At 36.3% G+C, this 21,199-nt stretch overlaps 1 pseudogene; it reads left to right on the forward strand.

The window, feature by feature from the left end:
* Positions 1 to 21,199, forward strand: part of LOC134365906 (myb/SANT-like DNA-binding domain-containing protein 3) — a 67,780-nt pseudogene that overhangs the window by 38,506 nt on the left and 8,075 nt on the right.

Here is a 21,199-nt window from a genome sequence, read left to right on the forward strand (position 1 = left end):
TTTTTCTAATGTTAAGAGTGAAGTGGAATAATGCTTTAATAAGTAGTTGCACTTTAAGAATCACACTCTAAGAATACACACCATTTGTATATTAGAGTGCCTTTTTTATGTAACAAATATTGGTTATTAAACTTGTAAGTGATCACACCAGGTCAAAATATTTTATGGGCTAATATGTTATGGTTATTTGTTTTTGCTAAGCTAATTTGTCCTTAGTAAAATATGGTGTGTGTTGATGGATGTTTTTGTGTATGTTTTCTAAGTCTAGTGCGTAGTAGAAGCTTTAAGAAAAGAAGTGGAGGGCTAGAAACCCACATGATGTGGGGGAAAAGGGGACTGATGTAGGGGTCATGGCACTTGCTAAACAGCTGTGTAATTTGGGGCAAGTTATCTAATTTTTCTTAGTTTCCTCTTCTATTAAAAGAGAGACTTGACTTTATATCTGAGCGTTCTTTCAAGGAATATTTATCACTGTTGTAAATGTCAATAAATTAGGCTGATCTAATAAAATGTTTTCTAGCACTTTAAGATAAACTTGAATAATTCTGGCTCTACGGGTACAGTTTTAACTAAATGATATGTGTAGATTCTTGTTATAATTGTTTCTAGGATGAAGACCTGGGAACAATTTATATGGAAAATATAAATATTTTTTAATTGATGAATTTGAGTACTGTAGTAATCCAGTCTCAACATACACATCTATTAATGCAGCTTGAGATTGTGTGTAGGTTTTTTAGTAGCTTTTATTACCTAGGTATTTCCCACATAAGCTGAAGTTTACTCAATCATATATTTGAGTTTTAAAATCTAAGCGTTGGTCTTGATTCCCTGTTGATTTTCACTTTTGGTTTTGGACCATCATTCTAGACTACTGTGATTTTTCTGGAGCCTGATCGTGTCAGGCTGTGTGTGTTGGGTCACTCACAGCTTTGTGGCACTTGCATGTGTAAAGAGCAGGTTTATGGCTTTATTAAATTAATAGAAGTTGTCTAAATCGTGGAAGAGGGTGAAACCCTGTGATATTTTACTGGAGACTTCCTACCAAGGTGGTTGATGTTGATACATTAGGCAACCAGGTGTTCAACGAGCTATTCATCCTCTTAGTTGAGTTTAACAGATTTTTGAGCTTCTGCAGTTTGACGTTTTGTTCACCAGCCTATCGTTAAAAGATTCTGTCAGATTGTCTTGTCAGAATCAGTCATGTATATGTCTGTATCATCCTCCCTTCTTCCATTTTAGTAATCCTATAAAAAAAGCAACTGTTGTATAGGTTGCCTTAATAAAAAGTCCACAGTGACTTTCTCTTTTTACTGTGTTCAAAAACTTATTTACCTGTTCCAGAATTTTTTCAGCAGGTATATGGCAAGTTTACCTGTAGATGTTTTTCTGGACCTTCATTTCCCTTTTTTTGAAAAATTGAGAATGTATTTTTTCATTTCTGGTCTTCTGGCACCTTGTCAAGATAGCTTAGATAATCAGCAGTTTGTTGCAAAGTCAGATCTAAAAGTTTGTTCAGTATCATGGAGTGTGATTTGTTTGGATCAGAAAGCAAATTCTTTTGAACTAGCTCTGTATTCCATTGCTGTCCATTATCCATGCCCCTTACCTTAGATGTCAGCTCCCTTTGATCAGAGTTCTACCTTCCTAGTTTGAAGACCATGCTCCTTGATGAAGCTGAAGCAGAGAAGCTCAATGAGTCTGCATCGTCCCTGTCATGTCTTGATATTACAACATCTTCTCTAGGCAGTGGGCCTTTTGTTTCTCTCTTCTTGTTCTAAACAGGCCTTTTTTGTTGTCCTCTTGTCCCCGTTCTCTATCATTCTGGACTTCAGACTTATTTTTTATCTTTAATTTTATATCTTCTTATTTATACTTATTCTTTTAAAATTCAACTTATCAGAAAGTTCCCTGTTCATCTAGAGAGAAAAAAGTTTGGAAGTACATGATATGTGTGAAGAAAGATGAACTTTGAACTCAGGAAACCAGGTAACCTTAGACATGACATTTTTTTTTTTTCATTTGTACCTTTTTGGCTCTAGGGTGTTTAAAAAGAACACGAGGCTAAGCGTGAGGTGTTTCTATCTTAGGGAATATGGTTAAAGAGGTATAAAAACATACTAAGAGACCAATAAGTGGCATTTGGTGATAGACATAAGGTGAAAAGTTTGAACTAGGTTTTAAAGGTGTCACAGAATTAGAAGTGGGTCCTCTGGATTGTCATATGTTGTTAAGAATGATATAAAATGGATGATATGAATGTCAGATTAGAAGTGCCTTGTTAGTGGCAATTTAGGATTCTGGGGAGTAAAAAATGAGTTTTTCTAATTAGTGTGGAATTTTGGTCAAGACATTTTTCTTCTACATACATGGTGTGTAAAATGTGGATATTTATTAATTTAATGAACCTTGATAAAATACCTGCTTAATGTGGTCTAATCTGCTAGAAGTAACATTTGAGAGGCCATTTCTGTCCTTAAGGGCCTTATATTCTAACAGAGGTGGTTAGCCACTTACAATATATACAGTGGAAATTTCTGTTTAACCCATCTGGGCTTGCTTCTACATCCTCTCCCCCCATCCCTCCAATCAGCAAACATTTACTGAACACTAACAGGATTGGCATTTTTCAAGGTGTACAGTTGTAGCCTGTATTCAGAACTTCATTCCTTTCTATGGCTGAATAATATTCCATTGTGTGGGTGTACCACATTTTGTCTGTTCATTCCTTCGTTGCTGGATATGTGGGTTGTTTCCGCTCTTTGGCTTTTCTGAATAATGCTGCTTTAACATTCATGTGCAAGTTTTTGTGTAGAGATACGTTTCCAGTTCTCTTGGGTATATATCTAGGAATGGAATTGCTAGGTCACATGGTAACTCAATGTTTAACATTTTGAGGAACTGCCAGACTGTTTTCCAAAGTGGCTGCGTTATTTTACATTCCCACCAGCAATGTATAAGGGTTCCAATTTCTCTACATCCTCTCCAACTCTTGCCATTGTCTTTTTGATTTATAGCCAAACTAGTGGGTGTGAAGTTGTGCATCAGTATGGTTTTGACTTGCATTTCCCTAATGACTAGTGATGTTAAGCATCTCTTCATGTACCTATTGACCGTTTGTATATCTTTTTTGGAGAAATGTCTGTTCATATCCTTTGTTAGGCTTGATGTTGGCATCTTAGGTTAACCATTCCCTTACTAAACCATACTTACTAATTCCCATAGCAAGCACACATGTTCAAACTGGTAGGTTAGCTCTAATTTGCCTGTGTATTATTTGATTTCTCTGCTTACTAAGAAAGTCAATTGTGTTTGTTCTCAAACTTATTTATGCCAGTGGTACTTGTGAGTATAATTTAGTAAATATTCAAGTTGATTAAATATAAACGCAAAAATTTTTATGAAATGGTTTGGAAAGACTTGATAAAGACAGGAATTGCCTTTGACTGAATTAGATTGTGATCAAGACAACCAAAGCAGAGTGGGCAAACGCTGTAAGTTTTTGGAAGGATCTCCCAGAAAGCATTGCAAATATTTTTAAGTCCGTGTTCTACTTAAAAGGAAATGAAAACGAACATCTTAGGTAATGGTTTATGGGTATGGTTTATCCAAGAAAGTGGGGAACTGAATTTAGCAGATTCATACTCAAAGAAAAAGTCTTGAGTACTGCATGGGAAACATTCATTGGGAAATGAATGAATGAATGTTTTTGACTTTAAAATGGTTTAATTTGTCTTATTTTGGAATAATTTCCTGCTTTGACTCTTTTGGTTAATTGATCAGTCATCATCCTTGTATGTTTGGAAAGAGAGTTTCCACTGCCCAAGGTGCCCTAAGGAAGATAGACACAGTGTCTAGGGGATGAATAATTCTCATTTGTAGGAATCAAAAAACGTTTCCCAGAGTAAGTGGCATTTGAATTGGGAGAGTAGATTGTCTGAGTCCTTTGCTCTTGCTGTTCCTTTTGCCTGGAATCTTATTGTCCAAGTTATTTATCCCATCAGCTCTTTCAGGTCTTTGCTCTAATGTTGCTTCAAAATGATGCCTTAAAGTTGTAGCTTTTTCCCTCTGCTCCTCTCCTAACCTTCTTTCATTCTTTTTTTTCAAAGCACCTTTTCCTGTGTGACCTACTATATATTCTACTTACTATCTGTCTCCTTTATGTAGCTCCATGAAGCAGGGATTTTTGTCTGTTTTGTTCACAGTGCCTAGAATGTTGTCTGGCACAAAGTTAGGTGCCCATTACATATTATTTAATGACTAAATGAACTTAGAATCTGACGAGAGTTGGGAAGGGTCTTCCAGGCTGAAGTAATGGCTTTAGAGAAGGCACAAAGATGGGAAAGTGAAGGGAGTATTTTGGGAGTGCTAGGTTGTGAGGATTAAGGTAGTAGATGACCTAGTTACACACTGCCGCCACGTTAGTGGAAGGCCTTCAAGACCCATCTGAAGGTTTGGCATTTGCTCTAAAGACAAAGGGAAGCTTTTAAAGGGTTTCAGTGAAGTTGTGGTTTTAGAAAGCAAAGTCTGGAACTGGTGAAGATGAAAGGGAGAAGGGAAGAGACTGGCAACTTGGAGAAAAATGACAGTGGAAGTGGGAAGATTGAAAGGACTTGTTGGCCTTCACAGTTTTTTAAAAAGTTGCATTGGTTGTTAACCATTAAGAATCTGGAGATTTCCCTGAAAAATCTGGATATTTGCCTTCTAAACTTTGGAGGGACTGGCAACATTGGGCTCTCCATTGCACATAGCAAAAACCCAGCCAGAGCTGTCTAGTGAGGCATGAGCTCTTCTGTTTGCCAGTCCTCATCCAATCCAGCAAGCGTCTTTCATTGTCCTTTCTCGCCTTAGCCTCTGGCTCTCCTGCTGTAGGAGGCAGGTGAACTGTGATGCTCTTAATTTGGGATGGAGAGCCTGTTTGGAGGAGAGTCAAATCGGTGTACATTCCTTCCCTCATTTCTGTTATCACCAAGTTGGATGCAAATGCTTATTTCTGCGGTGCTGGGCCCTTTCTATCCAAACACCCCTCCTCCCTGTACTCCTTGTAGCATCTGCTGTACTCTGTTCTTTTCCTTCTTAACTCTTTTCTTGAATTTACCTCCTACCTCTTCATATTTGAAACCTGCCATCTCTGATTTTCCTTGCAACTTCTCTAATGTGTTTTTTTTTTTTTTTTTTTTTTTTTTGTCGTTTTCGTGACCGGCACTCAGCCAGTGAGTGCACCGGTCATTCCTATATAGGATCCGAACCCGCGGCGGGAGCGTCGCCGCGCTCCCAGCGCAGCACTCTACCGAGTGCGCCACGGGCTCGGCCCTCTAATGTGCTTTTATCGTATCCATTTTTTCCTGTATGTTCTTAATTTTATCTCTTAGTTTTTCCTTCATTTTCTTAATTTTATCTCAGCGTTTTTCTTTCTAAATTCTTTAGGTGGAAATAGATCATTATGTTTCTTTTTCTTTAACAGTGCAGGCATTTATGATAAAATTCTTCTTGTCAGTGTTTTAAGTTCCATGAATTTAAGTATGTTAGGTTGTTTTTGTGATTTTACATTATGGTCTAAGAATGTGTCATAGAATTTCTAGGATTTTATATTAAAACTAGATGTATCTTTGCATCCTAGCATGAGAACAAATTTTGTGAAAGATTCTTTTACCCCAGAAAAGAAAGTGCTATTTCCTTGGCTTTTCTGTCTCCATATTATATTAACTATTGATTTTACTTAAATTTTATTTTGAGATAATTTCAAATGTAAAAATTGCAGTAGTATATCCAGATGCCCCAGTTAAGATTTGACCTTATTTGCCTTATCTTTCTATATCTTCTCTATGTCTATCTTTTTTTTTTTTTTTTTCCTGAACCTGGCTCTGCTAAGTTGGTCTCTACCAAAAAGAAAGGTTTAATTTATGCTTTCTATCACTTCTATACTTTTAATTTTTTGTTTTATCATCTCTTAATGAAATGTTAAAGTCTCCAATAATAATGACATAGTTTGGTTTTTCACAGTTTGTCAGTTTTTCTTATATTTTTGTTATTCTGTTTAGGACATATACGCGAATATTATTTTATCTCATAATTTGTTGTACCTTTTGCCTTTGTATAGGGTAGATTTAAAGTATCTCCCAAAGTTAAAATATTATCCATCCTTTTCTAGATTTGTGTTTGTCTTTTCGTTTTTAAGTGTTGGAATTTGTTTTCCAATGGAGATATTGGAATTCCCATAGAGATCATTCTGCTTTCATAGGCATTCTACTCATTTACATTAAGTGAAGTAATTAGGATATTTGTGCTACCTTCCACTATCATCTTTTTTTAAAAAATGTACAATCCAGTGTTTTTTACATAGTCTCAGGGTTGAGCAACCATCACCACAATGAATTTTAGAACATTTTCATCTCCCCAAAAAGAAACTTCATTTTCTTTAGCAGTCACTCCCCAGTCCCCCCACCCCCACCGCCCCAGCCCTAGGCAACCTCTAATCTGCTGTCTTTTCCTGTAGACTTGCTTATTCGGAACATTACATATAAATGGAATCATACAATATGTGGGCTTTTGTAATTGGCTTTCACTCAGCATAATGTTTTTAAGGTTGATCCATGTTGTAGCATTTATCAGATTCATTCCTTTTTATGGCAGAATAATATTCCATTGTATAGATAATACCACATTTTGTTTACCCGTTCATTTATCTATTCATCCATTGATAGACATTTGAGTTGTTTCTGGTTTTTGGCTATTATGAATAATACTGCTATCAACATGCATGTACAAGTTTTTGTTGGATGTATGTTTTCAATTCTCTTTGCTGTGTATGTAGGAGTGGAACTGCTGGGTCACACACAGTAACCCTATGTTTAACATTTTGAGGAATTGCCAAAGTGATTTCCAAAGCAGTTGCAACATTTTACATTTTCACCAGCCATGTAAGAGTGTTCCATTTCCCACAGCTTCATCAGCACTTCTTACTGTCTTTTTTATTATAACCACCTATCTTCACTTAAGTTCATATTTGTTATCCTTAATTTTTCCCTACATATGTGTTTTCTTTAATGGAATTTAAGTTCTCGATTTTTTTTTTTTTGAGCTGGGTTGGGAGATACCCTCCCTGCCTTTTTTACATTGTTAGAAGTATTGTTTTAAGAGACCTATTTTCATTATACCTATTATTAATTCTATTATTAGCTTCTCTCATGAGAGAAATGAGGCATTTAGGAGCTTGGCATATTTCTTTTCTCATGTACTTTGAAATTCTGTGTTCAAATCTTAAAATTTTCTCAGTGTGTATTTTTAGTTTTAAGGGGACTTCATTTATTGTTAAACTTTTGTTAATATTCAAATCGATTTATTTTTTTAAAGTGTCATTTTCCATGGCTCAGTTGTCTCATCATTTTTTCAAAAGCCGTGTAAGGTTCTAGAGTTCTTAATATATTCTTCTGCCTTCACAAACTTTGGCAGGTATGTTTTCAACCACAGCTCCGTTTCTCTCATTTTTGTGCAAATATTCCGAGTCTTTCCTTTCCATGGATACAAAAAAAAAAAAGAAAAAAACCTCACACCTTTTTTTTTCTTTGTTAAAAAAGCAACATGATCTATGTCAAATTTGAGGAATACAGAAAAATATAAAAAAAATATCTGTGATGATTTCCATGTGTGGAGCCATGGCTAATGTCTGGAATCCTGTCGACACTGCCAATTGTAGCACTCTTAATTCTTTTTGTGATGCCAGTTGTCTAGCCACATGACCATGCTAGTTGTTAGGCTCTTTTACCTGCCAGTAATCCTGTACCGACTGGGCCAGTTGCGAAGCTAGGCCTGGGTCTGGAGCTCATAGACCCCTCAAGCCCGTTCACAGACTGTGTCACAAGCCCTTCACATGCCAGGCTGGGTCCCCAGACCCCTCACACACCAGGCTGGGTCACCAGACCCCTTCACACACGTGTTTGAGCTAGGTAACTGGCCAAAAAGTCCTTGGAGCCATAGGTTGGAAAGCAGGGCTGCGCCACGTGGATGCCCGAGGCAGACGCCCACCAGCTTGCTTCACTAAAACTCCTCTCTCTCTCTCTCTCTCTCTCAAGAACACAAGAATAGCAAGAAAACTAAAAAGATACATTGGCATGCATCTGCGCTAACTCCCCCCCCCCAATTTGTTTACAAAGGATGTGCTAAAACCACACGCAACCAGACCCTAGGCGAGGGCCCTGACCAAACTATTCTATTTTCCCAACACCATGTTCTTCTGTAATCTCTTAACGTTTATGCTGAGATTACTGCATTGTTTTACCAGAAAAATTTTGAACATTTTTTTGGATATTGTTTGCTTTGGCATTTTCGGTTTATTTTGGAGCCACCGTTTATAGGTCAGATCTCCTTTTGGGATTTTTTTTTTTTTTTTGTCGTTTTTTCGTGACTGGCACTCAGCCATTGAGTGCACCGGTCAGTCCTATATAGGATCCGAACCCGCGGCGGGAGCGTCGCGTGCTGCCAGCGCAGCACTCTACCAACTGCGCCACGGGCTCGGCCCTCCTTTTGGGATTTTTAAGTTCAGTTTATTTTATTTTGCCTTGTGACCTTTCATCTAATATAGTTTTGCAAGTAAACACAAACTGCTGATATCGCTACATCAGGTCTGATGTTTATAGCCTAATTGATTTTTTTAGATTCTCTATTGTTCACAAGTGTGCCCAGTCTTTGTTTTAGAATGTGTGTTTGTTTTTCACGGGTTTCTTCCCTCTCTCTCTTTGAAGTGATTTGAGATTATTTTTTTAGGTGGTACAGTTGTGTACACCATTGTTCTTTACTTCTTCAAGTTTATATCACAAACACTTCCCAATTCCCATTTAATTAAACCTAGGTTTTTAAAAATCCTTTACTATTTTATAACAATTTGCTGGGGTTTAAGTTTTTGGTAGTGTCTTTTTAAGTATGGTTTTGTCAGTTTCAGCCAAAGAGAAGTATCTTTTATAGTTTCCACTGCTCTTTTGTAAGGGTCTCTTTTAATCCTTGCAACTCTATGAGGGATTATTATAGTACCTCTTATTTTCCTTCAAGTAACTGGGATTTCTCAGATTTAGTGCTTGGCCAAGATCATATAGTTAACCAAATAATTGGAACCCAAGTCTGGAACTCTTTATAATATACCAGAATTTTGTGAATTTTTTTAAAAAAGGTTAATATCAGGTTTTCCAGTGCCAATTTGCATGTTGTCTTATAGATTTTTGTCTTTGTGGGTGATTTCCCTGGGTTCTGGCTACTTCTTATTTTACTTAGCATTGCAGACTCAAGGAATAATGGTTAGAAATAGAACCAGAGGGTGTTATTCCTGAGTTTACATTTATTGACTTTTAAAAAATTTTCGATGGAGGAAGTGTGTTGAATATATTAGAAATATCTTCTATGTATGTAAACATGCATATGTCACAAAATATAAATGGGATTTATAACTATGTGTATAGTTTTTTACAATGTACTTTTTTACTACTTCACAATGAAAACCCTACTCACTTCACACTGAGACTTGGTCTTCTTTCCATATCAATACATGTGTTTCTGCCGCATACTTTAATACTTTAGTGTCTGCTAGTATTTTGTTAATAATTTATTTAATTATTTCCCAACAGATGGATACTGAGGTTGTTTTCTACTTTACTGTTACAAAAAAATGCTGATATTAACAATCTTATACATATATTTTTGTATTTTTTTCCTTTTATTTCTATCATAATTACCTAGAAATAGAATAGTTGGATAAAAGGATAAAGACAATTAAAATTTCAATACATATGGACACATGAGTGGTTGTGCCAATATGTTCTCTCACGATTGGTTCGAATGCTCCTTTTTCTATACCTTTTCCAGCACTGGTGCTAATGAAAAGAAGTAGCTGACACTTAATATAGCACGTACTGTGTGTCATGCACTGCTCTAATTGCTTTCCATATCTTTAATCCTCCATCAACATTATGATATAGGTTGTGTATTGTCCCCACTTTACAGATGAGGAAATGGAGGCACAGAGGTGGCAAATTACTAAGTACACACAGCTGATAAGTGCTAGAGCCTGATTGGGGTGCTCTGGTGCTGTGGTATGCCTCTTGAACACCAAATTATAATGCATGTTCTTGTTTTTAATTTTTTCAAATTTTAAGTAGCAGATTTTTTTATATGATTTTTAAATTTATTTTTATTTTTTATTGAGATAATTTACATAACATGAAATTCACCATTTTAAAGGATACAATTTGGTGGTTTTTTATAATTTACTATGTTGTGCAGCTATGATTGCTATTACTAACTAATTACAGAATATTTTCATCACTCAAAAAAGATTCTGTGCACCTATTAACAGTCAGTCTCACTACTCCCTATCCCCCATCCTCTCTGGCAACCACATAGTCTGTATGGATTTACCTTTTCTGGACACTTCATCTATATGGAATCATACAAAAAGTGGCCTTTTGTGCCTGGCTTCTTTCTCTTAGCATAATATTATCAAGGTTTTTACATGTTGTGTAGCATGTAATTGTTTTATCTGTTTTTAAAAGTAATATAAGTTCATCATAAAACTCAAACAATTCAGAAAGATCCAGAATGATGAAGAAAGTTCACATTCCACCAAGAAATAACTGTGGTTCATATTTTTGTGACTATATCTTCTAGTTTTTAGATAGGCATTAAAAAATATTGTGTTATACATTTTTAAAAAATGTACCTTTTAAACAAATGTATCAGGTCAGGAAATGTAGAGATTTTCATCATTATTTTTAATAACTGTACCATAACAGATTCAGTTTTTGAGTCTGAGAGGGAAACACACAGGTTTGCCAAGCTAGTTGTCAGAGCCTCAGAAACAGAAGTGAGGGAGAGAGTATCACAGTTTGAGATCTTTGGCTAGGACAGAAAAGGTCTGGAAAGAGCCTGGGTGTCTTTAATACTCAACGTGGGTTCCAGGGCTTTTCTTCCATCTGATTCTGCAGTAGTGGTCCTCCCTGTCACCTTACCTGAAGCATCCTGACAGAGTCATTTAGAGTTGAGGAGGCAGCAGGGAAAGATTGCAGGTGTGGAGGTGGAGGATTGACGGGAGCAAAGTGTTGTTTAACAAAAGGTAGTTTGGCAGTAGTATGCAGAGTGAAGGGAAAAATATCAGAGTCATAATTGTGGAGCATATGTGAAATTTCTTTCGTTAAATATAGCATAGAGAAATTTGAGTCATCTCTGCAGTTAATACTTTTTAATATTAATGTAAACTTCTTTTTTTTTTTTTTTTTCCGTGACCGGCGCTCAGCCAGGGAGTGCACCGCTCATCCTTATATAGGATCTGAACCCGCGGCGGCGGGAGCGTCGCCGCGCTGCTAGCGCAGCACGCTACCGAGTGCGCCACGGGCTCAGCCCAAATGTAAACTGCTTTTGGTTTTGTATGATGAAATATTAAGTAAAGTTAATTTTCCCCCCTCATATCTTTATAAGATGGTGAACTTACTATTGTTAATTTAGTAAACAAGTTGAAGATAATTTCTAATTCCTATTTGCTGAGACTTGAAGTGAACATTTACTGAATCTACTGCTTGATTTTAGTGGTTTGTGTCATTAAAGGTGCCCCCTCAGGTTGGTTGGGAGTTGAAGTCATATCTGAGGAAAGAAAGAAAGTAAATCTTTGCTGTATACCTCCTTGTTCTAGGCACTGTTGCTTTTGAATGCATTATCTCATCTAATCATAAAGTATCATTACAATATCTAAAAAGTGAAGAACTAGCATGCGAACCTGGCCCTTGTTAACCTCCGTACTCAGGCTCTGTCCCTTGTATAGCAGATTGTCTCTGGGGTTGTGTTTGAAATCATATTGAGTTTTTTTTCCTCTATTAAGTAATAACTAATACGGAAACTTGAAAAGAGAAAAATCACCCATTTTTCAACTGGTGTAACACAGTTACCATTTTTATTTTTTCCTGGTTGGATTTTCCTGTATGCGTTTTTTTATATGTAACCACAGTATATGGGTATAGTTTTTCTTCTGCTTTTTCACTTTAATATTCATAAGCATATTTCCATATTACGTAATATGCATCTTTAAATAGCTGTATAATATTCCATGGCTATACCACATCATTTCCTGGTGTGGGATATTTTAAATGTTTAGATATTTTAAATATTTCCACTGTTTTCATTTTAGAGATCATGGATCTGCATACAGGCTTAGGAACAAGGTAGGCTTGTTTTGGGAGTGAAACCATCCAGCGGGGTCCTGTAAAACTGGATTAGCGTGCTTTTCTGAAAAAGGGCAGGTTTCTCCCAGTACTATTAACATCTAGACAATGAGTTTAAACTCATTGAAATTTTGTTTTTAAGAACAAGGTAAAATGTTTGAACATGTCCTGTGGGGAGTCAACAGGGAATCAACTAGAGATGAAGTAAAGATTTCCACACATTGATAAGGCCTTAGAGAGCACTAATTGATAGGGCTTTCCCCAGCAATGCTCTGAAGACTGGAAATGGTATTGGAAAAACCAGATGATATGGTTTTAATAAGACTGGGAAGACTAGGTTTGAAGACTTGAAGTGCTGGCTGTGAATGAGAATACTGTGAGAGTAGGAACAAAATGAGATGATACAATGAGATGGCAGAAGGCGGAACATTTTTAATACAGTAGGAACTCTTGTCTTGGTTTCTTAAGATTCTGGTCGTTGATTGGTTACTTGCAAAAATTATTTAAAGTGGGGAGTCACAAAAAATGATTCATAAAGGCATGTAGCATTTTGTTTTAACTTAAAAACATATAAATATATATTTATTAAACAATATTTTGAGAAGAGGGCCCAGAATTTTTCTTTGAGAATAGTTAGTTGCCTGTTTCTTGAATAAATCACCTTCATAATGCATTGATTACAAATTCCAGTTTTAATCCCTTTAAAAAGGAACATAAAGATGTGGATGCAGAGTTGTAAATGTAACTGCAGGTTTTTTTTTTTTTAAACAGTTCACCTTATTTTTAAGTCTTTCAATTTAATTTCCTGGAAACAATTTATTTTTCGTTCATATGAAATGTTGAAATCACATAATTGTACCCATAATAACAAATACAGTCAGGGTACCTTTGGAAACGTGCTGAGATCTTGGAGACTGTTGCTTATTTGACTCATTTTCCTTACAGCAATTGTGTTAGAGAATTAAATATAAAAACTTTGGTTTCATATTTTGTGTTGGTCCTCAGCAAGGGTGATTTTGCCCCCCTACAAGGGCGGTTTGGTTATGTCTGGAAACATTTTTGGTTGTCACAGCTGGAGTGGTCCTACTAGTATCTAGTGGGTGAAGGCCAGGGATGTTGCTAAATATCCAGTGCTCAGGATAGCTGCCCCCAAACAAAAAATTATTTGGCCCTAAATGTGAATAGTGCCCTCGCTGAGAAGCAATGAATTCTATTGTAACAACTCATGAAGTTTATTATTCCCTTTTGGCTCTCTCTATTAGCTAACTGACAAGATACCCAGAATTACCTTCTATTTAATGGAGGAGTGGTAGAAAAGTCCTATCATTCTAGAGGGCTGCTGGGTCTCATTTTGAACTGCAACCTTAAGCTAGTTAGTGGTGCCAAAAGTTGGGAGTTTTGGTAGCTCATGTTCCTAGGAAGCAGGGTTCCTTTTTTTAGTGTATATTGTTTCCCAGCTTTGAAATGTTAATGAAATTTGAGACAAATTTTACATTTAGAGAATTATGTGATGGGCAGGTTTGCCACCAGAGCAAAATATTTTTGTTTTGAGCCACTCTTCTAAGTGCTCCGTTGTGTAAAATATTTTTATTTGGAGAATTGATTTTTGAGGGCCTTAGTAATGGCTCATCCATTTTGTTGAATTTCCATTTTGGGCTCGGGTAGGGAGGTGTGTAATCATCATCATCATTGATAGGTAGTAGAGTGCCCTCTTGATGCCTGGTATTGTGCAAAATACTTGAAAAGAAAGAACATTCAGAAGATTATCCCCAAATAGATTTCTCCTGTACTGAGTTTGAGCTAAGGCAGTGGTTCTCAAATTTGTTAGGAGTCTGAGCACCAGGAAGTCATGGTGCTCTTGATAAATTAATTTTATCATGTGGACTCTGAAATAGCACAAAACTTTTTTAAGGCTTTTGCCTGGAAACATTCATCTTAATTAAATTTACATGCAACCATTATATCGGGATTGTGTTTAACTGCATTTATCAGTGACCTTGGCCATAGTGGCTTATATGATAAGGACTTTTAAAAAATGTGTTCATTTATTTATTTCCTATAACATTAAGTCTGGAGGGATGAAATCCATGATAGGTATGGTGATTCCATGATTCTTCTTTCTACTCCCTTGCTCCCATCTGTCTCTTTACCATGTTTAGGTTGTTGTGGCTTTCGTCTTTATGCATGTAAGGCTGCTACAACCTTAGGCAGTCAGGAAAAAGAACGGGAGAATGAAGGAAGAAGGGATAGTGCCTATATATGAAGTTCATATATGTGCGAGTGCATATCATATATATGTGTATGCGTGTGCATATGCGAGTATGTGTATATACATACACACACACACATATTTTTTCATATATATAGCTAGCAAGAGAGGCTGAGAAATACAGGGTATTTAGCTGGGTCCCTGTTTCCCTGAACAAAATTGGGGTTCCCTTACTGAGTAATAAGGAGAGAATAGATCCAAGTTAGGTAACTAGCAGTGACTACTAAAATTAGAAAACAATTTAAAACGTATATTTATGAGCTTGTGACATTCTTGACCTTGCATTCTTATAAAACGCTATTGGGATTTTTTACTGATATTCTTTATTTTTTGAACATTAGTTTTGTTGATAGCCAGCAAGGAAGTAATCTCAAATATTGAAGGTTTAAATGAAAAAACTTTAAAATGAAAATTTTTTTCTATTGACTTTTTTTTCCCCTTTGCAAATGAGAAAATAAAATTATTTGATTTTAATGAAAATATACTTTAGTATACCAGTTTTCTTAAGGAACATGGTTTGGGAACCACTGATATTAGTACTGTTTGTTTGTACTATTAAATTACTTTGTCTCTACTTTCACTTACATTGTTTTCCTAGATAAAAACATTCTCTTTTCTGTCTTTTAATATTACTCACATGTTGTGGGCAGTTAACACGTTGTTTATTTTTAAATATCTTTTCTAAATTTTCCATGATCCTGTTAGTTTTACCATCAGGGAAAAAAAGCCTTATTAGTTTTTCAAGGTCAATGCAAGTGTTGCCTTTTCTGACACTGCACCTTATGCTCCACATCCATTTTTATCCCCTAATTCTTGGAACTCCTACAGCAATCATAACCTGTATAACACATTTATCCCCTTAATTGTAGACTGTGTTGAATACGTCACTAATCGTTCCATTTGCTAGCAAGATCATAAGCTCCCTATTACATATGTTTGTGTGTCCCAAATACCATAGTATTAGGTACATAGTAGATTAATATTTGCTTTCTGATCAACTAAATAATCACATTTAACACATTAACACACATGAAAATAACATTGATTTGATAGCAAGATAGGCATAAAATAAAATATTACTAATAACCAGTGTAATCAGAATTTCATAACTTTTACCCTTACCTATTAATATAGGACCTCTAGTTCTCTCCTAAATGCCTCTTTCCTAGGTGTATTCTTTGAGTCACCAAAGGGTGTTTCATGTGGGCTTGCTAATGTGTTCTGGCCACTGCCACATGGCACCTGTCTTTTCCTTTCTGTGATGTTCGCTGCCCCTGCAACTGTAAATCGGTACCTCCTACCGGATATCAGAGGTGTACCTCCTTGCCCAATATGACTGTCTCCTTGACTTTGTGCTGTCCTGCCAGGTGTGCTGCTGATATGCCCTGTTTAACCCCTTCTGTTATATATTGTCATGTAGGCATCAAAGTGGAGCTCTTTGTATCCTGTTGCTTCAGAGTTTTTAGTGAAAGCCATTCTTCAGTTTCTTGCTGTAGCCCCATGTCTCTGTTGTGATGAGCTCTTGGGGCTGGGCTGGTTGAACAGAATGAGTGGTAAGCACCACACTGTGCCTGGAATCACTCTTCCTGTTTAGGGCTTTGTTTATTGGCCCCTAAACTTGGTTAAGCCTGCAGCTGAGCAACTATATTATACATCCTTATACTCTTTTCCAGGGTACTTCTTTATTAATATTTAGTTATCTTTGTTGGGTCTGAAGATGTATATTTGAGAGTAATTGGAACTGGACCTTGTGAAAGTTTCTAGCAGGAGTTAGGTAAATAGCGGGGAAGAAACGTATCTAGGATTGAGCCTCAAGAGTTAAAGCAGATGATCAAGGGGTAAAGGGAGGAGCAACAAAAAATTTGGAGATGAGGAAAACCCAAAACATAAAGCCTCCACAGCCAGGGTGAGAAGGAATTAAAAGATGGTCTTCTGTACCTGGAATAGTTTGTGAAACAGTGGGAATAACAAAACAGTCATATTAGTTTCCTCTTGTTCTAAGTTTCCGTTCATGTTTTTTGTTTTTTGCATATGCTTAAACTTTAGAGTAATCCAGTTCTGTGCACCTGAGATTCATTTAAGGAAAAGAAAAAAATTTTGTAACTCACGATTACCTAGATACATGCTTATCCTAGTATAGCATTTGATTCACAGTCGTTACTGCAATAAATACCACTGACTCTCAACTCCTTGGGTATTCAGGTACTTCACTTCCAGCTCTGTGGAGGTTCACCGAGGAGTGAGATGCCCAAGACACCTTTGAACAGCAGTGAGAACAAATGGGGCAAAGAGAGGCAATGAAATGTCACAAGGACGGTTATCACTAGACATAGAACCTCTTTGACTTCATCTACTGAATCCTACTTTGAAATCTAGAAATCAAAACCAACTGGGGATGGGGTATTACTGGAGAAGTGCTCCCTGAGACCTGTTTGCCAAGACCTCATCATGATCTAGGGATGCAGGGAGACCTTGTGTTCTTTCCATAGTTTGTCAGCTGTTGAGCAGCAGAATCAGAAGTTAATGTAGGCCTCTCTGCTCCAAGACTCATGTCTTCACCACTACTACACTGGGATGGTTTTTTCAAGCATTCATTTGTTTCTTGTTTTCATAGTGCATCTGTCCTTGTAGCACTCATCCCCAATAGAGAGGATGCGAAGATTGCATTGCAGTGATTTTCACCCAATTCCATGTGATTGGCAGCTTTTACTAAGTGCTAGCCTTGAAGCAGTGCACTTGGTTTATAAGAAAGCTAAATTTGATGCTTCCAAAGCAAGACTGACAATCTTGGAGCAGGAACAAAATGACCACCGGATGCTAGGTGTTGTTGATTGACTCTGCTTCCTGTGGTAGAGTCAAGCAAGTTAAATCAGTCCATTAAAAGTTTTAAGTCCAGTAAGATTTTGAATCTCTTTAATTCTGTGTATACAATATGTATCACGAAATTGAAATTCACCACTTTTTTCAGTTACAGTAGTTTGTGTAAGAATAATCACTCAAAATTTATTTTGAGTACCAAAAGCATTAAGATTACTTTCAGTATTCTTATTTGTTAGCCGTAAAAGTAATTTACTTATTAGAAAAATTTTAAACGTTAAGTAAGAAATAGTAAGATTATTATCTCAAGGTCTTGGCAGGCCAAAATAGAAAAATTCCATAGATTAATCTTTGAAAATTGTGTTAAATCCTGAAATTTGAGTTTTATGTTGGTTTGGGTTACTTTTTGGCATTTTATTATTCAAGATTGTCTTTGGGGGATACTGTATTGAACATTGTGTGTCCTGTGGAACTTCTTTTTGTATATTATGTCTTATTACTAAACTTGTGAATAGGATACCCAACACATTTTAAGGATTTTTTTTTCTTTTATTTGTATGTGAACATTTGGATAAAAAAATCCAAATATACATATATATGTAAAACAATTTTTCCTCTTTTGAAGAATTAAATGTGAGGGAGTCTGATGTAAGAGTTTGTGATGAATCATCCTGTAAATACGGAGGAGTCTGTAAAGAAGATGGAGATAGTTTGAAATGTGCATGCCAGTTTCAGGTGAGAAAACCAAACCTATTTTGAAAAATTTTATGTTTCGTATTTTATAATTCGCCATTCTTCAAATTGAAAAGCTTCAAACACCTTGAGTCCCATGGGGAAGTTGGGTTCATAGCCCACCAATTCTTTTTTGTTAAGATAAAGCCCTATTATTTGTACCTTCCATGCTTCTTGCTTGGAATTAAGAGGACAGATTGGCAATAATAGATGTGAAAATGCTTCAAAAAATATTAAAATTCCATCTAAATGTAAGTTTTAATAGTCACTGAGAGGAAGGAAGATACAGGTTGCGGTAGAGTCTCTTATTTAAAATGATAGCGTCTTTTTCCTTTTCTTCTCCTTCTAGTTTGTCTTGGTCCCTTCCGTTCTTATTTGTTGCTGTCTCATTTCTTTAGGCCAAAGAACTTGACTGACTTGAAGCCTCAGGGTAAGTCAAGGTTAGAGATGGATTAGAAAGGGGAACCTCCAACTAAGAGTGTGCATATCTTTGCTTTTCAGATTCTCTTTTCGTTGTGATTCTATCACCTAGAAAAGTAAAAGAAGGGAACTGAAGTATGTTCCATTTGGTTCTACCCTTTTGTTTATTTTCTGTGATTATAATCTGGTTTTAGAATGTTTCTCACAGGATGATCCCTGGTTCAGTATTTGAGGTGAGAGAAAGAAGGAACCAGAATTTTTTTCACTGGTGATCTTGTTCTAAACGTATCCACCATTTTGGATTTTGAGAAGATGAATGGGTACAGAAATTGGGAATAAAAGTATAGGAGAGTTAGGATTTCTGGTAGCGCTATGACTTAAAGCATATTTCTGTATGATCTCAGATAATTTTCTCTGCGTCAGTGTTCCATCTGAAATGAGAAGGCACATTTTTTACTCTTTCTTATGATATTGTAACGAGAATCAAAATTGGAAAGCGAGTTTGCATATGAAATTTCTTTGAAAACTATAAACCGTGATGTTGTTTATTTTCATTGAGAGGAAGTGGAGAACTTAAGTGAAGGAGGAAGGGGAGGTGGGAATACTATTTTCTAGCCAGACATTTTCTTTATGGTCAAAAGGAGCTTTTCATTTGATGACATAGAGTGATAGGAGGGGTTCTCTGGGGCATTTCTACAATAACCACCTTCTTCCAAGCCTGCTTAGGTAGCATTTGTTGGACTTCAGATCCCTGTGGTCTGGAGACATTGGTTCTTTGCCACGAGTGCTTCTTGCAGCATGGAAGGTGGCTTTACCCAGAATGAGATAAGAAGTCGGTGATAATGCAAACTTTATTCTTTCCACCCAGTGAGTTTTTAATTTCAGATTTTTTATTTCTAGAATTTATAGTTTCTTTTTATCTGCTGAGATTTCCTGTCTTTTCATTACAAGCATATTTTCCTTGAACCTAGATATTATTGCTGCTTTAAAATCTTTCTCTGCTAATGCCGATATCTAGAATATCTCAAGTATCATCCCTATTGATTGTTTTTTTCATTTGGGAATGGATATGTTTTTCTGTTTCTTTGTGTTAGAGTAATTTTGATTTTACCCTGCACGTTGTAAGTGATAAGAATGTTGAATTCTGGGCCAGCCCCCATGGCTCACTCGGCAGAGTGCAGCGCTGGTAGCACCGAGACCGCGGGTTCAGATCCCATATAGGGATGGCCGGTGCGCTCACTGGCTGAGCGTGGTGCAGACAACACCGAGCCAAGGGTTGTGATCCCCTTACCGGCCAAAAAAAAAATGTTTCTTTGAGGAGTACTGTTATTTTTGAAACAGTTAAATTGGCTGAACTCAAACTACACACTGTCTTCTCTGAGGTGGGCAGCAACACAAATAATAGTTTCTCTTCGTCTTAGTGGGGCTCCTTGGTGTCTGCCCTATATGTGGTTCAGGAGTCAGCCAGAAATTTGCTGAGTTTATGTGCAGAATCTGGACTCCCCTCTGACTCTCTCCTTTCTGGCTATGGTTGCCTTGAACTCTGTCCTCTGGTTGATCAAGTGAGAAAGACTGCAGGGTTTTTCTGTAGGATGTTTAGCCATTCTGTGTGGAGGAGACTGGGGACGTTCTCCTCTTCCTACTGTGTTAAGCATTTCCTTAGTTTAAATTCCTTGTTATGGAATTGTTGGGCCAATGGGATACTCGTGTGCGGATCAACATTCTCACCAATAGCAGTTTATCAGACTGCCTTGACCCCTCAGCCTCTTGGTAGTATATTTAGGCAATCCTTTTAAATTTTGTAAATTTGAAAATTATTTGCATTTGATTTCTAGAGAAATTGAAAATGTGCCATATATTTATTGACCATTTTAAAAAATTAATCTTTTATATTCTTTGCCCATTTTTGGAAGCATTTTCTTTTTCCTTATGTTGATTTGTAAAGGCATATGTATATGTATGTGTATGTACGCGTATTCACAGTATACAGTATTTAAGTATTTATTTCTTACTATGCTGAGCATTTTATATCCATTCACTCATAAACTGTCACGGGAACCTACTGTTTTGATATGTTTTTTAAAAGGGTAATATGAGGGTGCTTCGAAAAGCTCATGGAAAAATAGAATTAAAAGATAATACAAATCTTTCCATGAAGACCACCCATATATGCTCATAATAAATAACTTGAACAATTTAATAGTTGATATATATTTTTAAAAAGTCTTCCTTTCACTGAAGGCTATCAGTTGCTCTTCTCAGAGGCATTATCTGTTGCTTCTCATATTTCCTTCTAGAAATATTCTGTGTGTAAACAAGCATATATGTGTTATGATTCCTCTTTTAAGTTCATGAATCACTGAATAGTATTTACCTTAGAGATTGTTCCTCCTTTTCAGTTTCTGGAGTTTACAAAAAAAGAATTTTGTATTTTAAAGAAGTTGTCCTAGTTTCATTTTTTTATTTATTTTTAATTGGTAAGTAATAATTGTGTATCCTAGTTTCTTCTTATTTTTATTTTGTTTATATTTTTTGACATAAAGAAGTTTTAAATTTTCACATATTTATCTGTCCTTTATGGTTCTGCTTTTCTTTATTCTTTGAAAGTCTTCCAGTAAAACTTGAAAGGAGTAGCCTTTTTGACCTTTTAAAAATACGTAAGCAGCTAGAAAATCCTCTCATGATCTGTTTGAACCCCTTGCATTCTTACCTTGTGGCAAAGCAGGAAAGGAACATATGTTGGGACTTGAGATCAGTAGATGTT

The sequence above is a fragment of the Cynocephalus volans genome, chromosome 17 (assembly GCF_027409185.1).
Source record: "Cynocephalus volans isolate mCynVol1 chromosome 17, mCynVol1.pri, whole genome shotgun sequence".
Taxonomy (NCBI): Eukaryota; Metazoa; Chordata; class Mammalia; order Dermoptera; family Cynocephalidae; genus Cynocephalus; species Cynocephalus volans.